The following is a 4,501-nucleotide window of genomic DNA, read 5'->3' as shown; positions in this document are numbered from 1 at the left end:
TCAAACGATGGGGACCAGCTCAATCTTGATCTCTGAAATTGTGATATCATCGGACCCTGTCCTAGGAACCAAAGTCACCATAATAGATTCATCATCTTCAGCTTCAATGTCCTCCAACAACTCTGTTAACCCGAATCTCGCGGCACTTGTCATGAACATCTTCTCGCCTGATTGATGGTGAGGCAACTGCGCAAAGCTACCTGCAAACTCGCTATCAGCCGCAGTGGTTTCTGGTTCATCGTCCTTGTCATCCACATACACATCAAACTTGACAAACTTCTCGCTATCGAAACAAATTCCATTCAACATCAATATCTCATTTGCTTTCTCCTTCTCCTCCTTAGTCCTGTTTGCATAAGGTCTCTTCACTAGCACCTTTACTATCCCGTCTAACTTCACCGGAAATTGCACGTCATGAAAACTCCTCCCCATTCGGGCTGACCTCGCTGCCATTTGAGGATTCTTAGCACGTGGGATCGGCCGATTCCTGGCCCACGGGATACGGGATGTTTCATAGTCGTAGTTAAGCTTATTCAAGTCCACACAGTCTCGGTTATAGACACGTACAAGTTCTTCATTCTCATCGTAAAACACGTATGATGCATCTAGCCAGTCCTTGTCGGTTGGTTCACGGTGTCCCCTGATACCCAACTCTTTCCAGATTTTCCACATCCGGTCAACATTGGCGTGGTGGGCATAAAAGATAGGGTCATACCCTGCGGAGTAGAAGTTTCCCATGTCCTCATTGTTCGGCATCCGAGGATCAGCCACCCATCGGTGCACCGCTGTGTGACAACCAGCTTCTATGGACCCAACCGATGGATTTCCATGACTATTTTTGTCATCTTGGTCCATCCCAGCGACGTATCTGCCACCGAAGAAGCTTGTTGGGTCACTAGCATTACTGATCATCTGCTTATACATTGCAGACAAATTAATAGTTATTTGGTCTATACATGAAACGCCACGGTCTTCACCGTTATAATCGATATCAACCAGAGCTGGTGGGAGGTGTCTGGCATCCCTGTAAGCGTCAAAGACGGGGTTTTCTTTGCGTTCCCTTACTTGGATGGGTTTTTCAAACAAGTCAGGGATTATCATTCCGGTGGGGTTGTCCCAATTCCAGTATGGTATCGCGAAAGTTGGGTCGTCAATCAACTTTCCCAATATTCTCTCGTAGAAATAGAGGTACCACCGGTGGAAGGGAAAGAAGAGCCACGAGTTATGAATCTGGAGTGTGAGGTGTTCATATTCCTTGCCACTCTCTTTTTGAGTGTAAGAGCCATTGCAATAAGCGCAATGGATCTTGGCTTGTTGCTTGAAACTGTGTGGGTGATCATCTGGGAGATCCCTCATGGCCTTAATTGCTGCTTTATACTTGTCAATGTAATCGTCAGAGGCTCTTTGTGCTGCCGGACGGATACGAACTGCGGTCTCCTTAGGGAAGACGTAATTTTTTGGGGAATTTAGTGTCAGTACTGGTGGGCAACAAGCTACCCCCCTTACAGCATCTTTGATGTTGTGTATACCTTTACTGGCAATAGCACAGTCTGAAACATTGGGAGCAGCAATGGGCACCGAGAAGGCGGACGGGAGGAAGGTCAAGTTGGCGGCACCGTAGAGAGTTCCACCGAGCCCCAGAAGCAAGTTTCTTCGGTCTACATTCTTCTTGTCAAGTGATGTTTCCAGTGTATCATATTTGTCGTCTGAGGTTGTGTTGCATGAGACTTTGAAACGATGGGTTTGGTTTTCATGAGTATATTTGAATCGGTGAGTGGAAGTTTTGGAAAATATCGAGGAATGGGAGAAGTTGTTGGTGGTGACTTCGGTGGCTGAGGGAACGGTGGAAAAGATATATGAAGCCATCGTTGTCGTAGGTGTTAAATCCGTTCTGCTGAGCTCCATTATATAGACGCGGATTGTGGGAAATTCGACAAGGCCCAAACGGGAAATGGCTACCTGTTTTTTTTTTTTTTTTTTATATTGAGTTTTCAAAATTTAATTATATAGATAATAAATAATTAGTCTCTTTTAGTAAATAAATATATCATACTCTTATTTATTTTTGGTATATGTCATGTTGGGGTTATTTTAAATTATTTTTTGTCAAAATGTTATTTTTTGTATTTTTCATTTTATTAAAACTTATATAATATTTAAATATAATAATTTGTAATAAATATAATAAATATATATTAATTTTAATTAATGGATCTACCTTCTAATTTCAAAATTATTAAACTAAAGTCTAATTAATATTCTTAATTTATTTATCTAAAATATATGTTAAAATTTAAAAGAGAAGAAAACACTTCAATTATAATAATTCAATATTTTTTTAATTTTTCTTATAAATTTAAATTTCTCAAATATTTGAATTTTTATATTTAATTTTTTTTAATACACATATATAATATATGAGTTTCACAACGAGCATGTTAGTATAAGTCAACCAAGTATTTTATGATAAACTAAGTCACACACCTATGTATTAGTGAGATATAAAAATGTTTAAAAATAAGAGAAGGTGTTATATTTATAAAAAAAAAAAATTAATGGTAAATCTAACATATTCTTTAAACTATTCTTAATATCATTTATGTACCGTATGAAACATGAACCTTCAATCCCAAGAAGTGATGACAATACTTGGTACCTATAGGCTAGAATATGGAAATATTTCTTTGTATATAAAAATTTATAAATTAAATTTTTGGACTAATATCATAAAAGTCATAAGTTTTTAACACGTAATGGAAAAAACCATAATATTTATTTTATTATTGTTTTGGCCACAAATTTCTCGTAAAATTATCACTCTAGACAACTGAACGAGTTTCATGTTTAACTTTGTTACCTATTTTGCAAAATTAATCCTAAAATTGAGTTTAAAGTTCAAATTTGGTCTCTGTAGATCGCAAAAAATTACACAACATGTTCTTTTAACTTTATTTTTCATTTTTTATATAATTTATTTATTTCGGTTATATATATATATATATATATATATATATATATATATATATATATATATATATATATATATATAATTCATTGTCTATAAAGATTTATATATTAAATTTTTTAATTTTGAATATGTTTAAATCATTTTATCAAGAATATCGAAAATATTGTTATTCTATTGCACTCCTTAAATTTAAGGGTTTATATCAAGTGAAATTTAAAACATTACAAAAATAATAAGAAAATAATTTATTTAAGAAGAATACATAGAGAAAATATTACATTTAATTTTAAACTCCTTAAAATGGGATTTATATCAAATAAAGTAAAAATATTGAGAAAATGACATGTAACATCATTGTGCATAAAAATATATCATGTGTCAGTAAAAATATTTCTTTTATCGTAATATGGATTTGTTACGCAAAATTCGATTGATGTCATTATTGAAAAAATATAAAAATTCTTTTTTCACCAAACAAGTTACCTTTTTTCAAGGAAAACAAAACATTTTGCTGACACATAAGCATCTAATACTTTCTTTTAGTTTTTCAAAAGGGTCTTGATTTTAACACATACAATTTTTATCTATGAAAAAACTTGTACATTGACATTTATATCCTTTCATTTATATGATGAAAATAGGTGCTTCTATCTTTTTGTTCGAAAAAGTTACAAGGCCACTTTTCTTCTTCTTATGCCAACCATTGTAGCGACTACAAATCCAACAACACAAGTTATTGACGCCCCCCTCCTTTCTCCTTGTCCATGTTCCAGTTGCCATTCTTTCTCCATGTTAAGTTTTCTTCTTCGATTTTCTAAAATCAGATTGCTTTAGTTCGGTTTTCTTTACGATATCACATTATGATCGAATTGGTGACTTATAGATGTGTATTTTTAATGTACTAGATTTAAATTTATAATTCCTAGTCTATTGCATATAAATTACACCTTAAAAACAGTGAACCTGATCGAGTATACTATAGTTTTGATAGGCAAGGGTGTCGAGCTTAAAGGAAACTATAGTGAATTAACATTAGAATATTTGACTATAGGTTATAGTAAATTGAAGAAAGCAGTAAAATGAGGATTTTGATTAAAAAACTAAATTAAATCAATAACTACACTAACTAGATAAACTGATTAGAAATGAATCACTTCTCAAAATCATGATAAACTTCATTAATAGTGCAATGGATTTATTATTTGGTTACTGAATTCTAATGTGACTAGTTATCTTGATCAGATTTCCTAATATGGATAATTAATGAAAAACTAACACAATGATCATACAATTTGTGAACATATAATTAATTCAATATATACAGAATATGAAAGAAATGATCTAGTGATTTCTTATCAATGGTCACGACAATCAATCGAAGCATAATGTGAATATCTAATACTCTCTAACACAGTCGAAGTCAAAGATTAACATTACCTAACCCTAGGATTTAATCAATCTTTAGTCCTTACAATTTCATGGTCATAAACGAATTAAGATTCAAGTTAATGTAATCAGATTTGTCCTCTTAAT

The 4,501-nt window shown here is 33.1% G+C and overlaps 1 pseudogene; it reads right to left on the bottom strand.

Annotated features, from left to right (window-relative positions):
* On the bottom strand, positions 1–1,866 carry LOC145076356 (polyphenol oxidase I, chloroplastic pseudogene; annotated as a pseudogene).
* Positions 1,867–4,501: the final 2,635 nt, after the last annotated feature.

This window comes from Lactuca serriola, chromosome 9 (genome assembly GCF_051521515.1).
Source record: "Lactuca serriola cultivar US96UC23 chromosome 9, Lser_US96UC23_V15, whole genome shotgun sequence".
NCBI lineage: Eukaryota > Viridiplantae > Streptophyta > Magnoliopsida > Asterales > Asteraceae > Lactuca > Lactuca serriola.
This window is presented reverse-complemented; position numbering and strand designations above follow the sequence as displayed.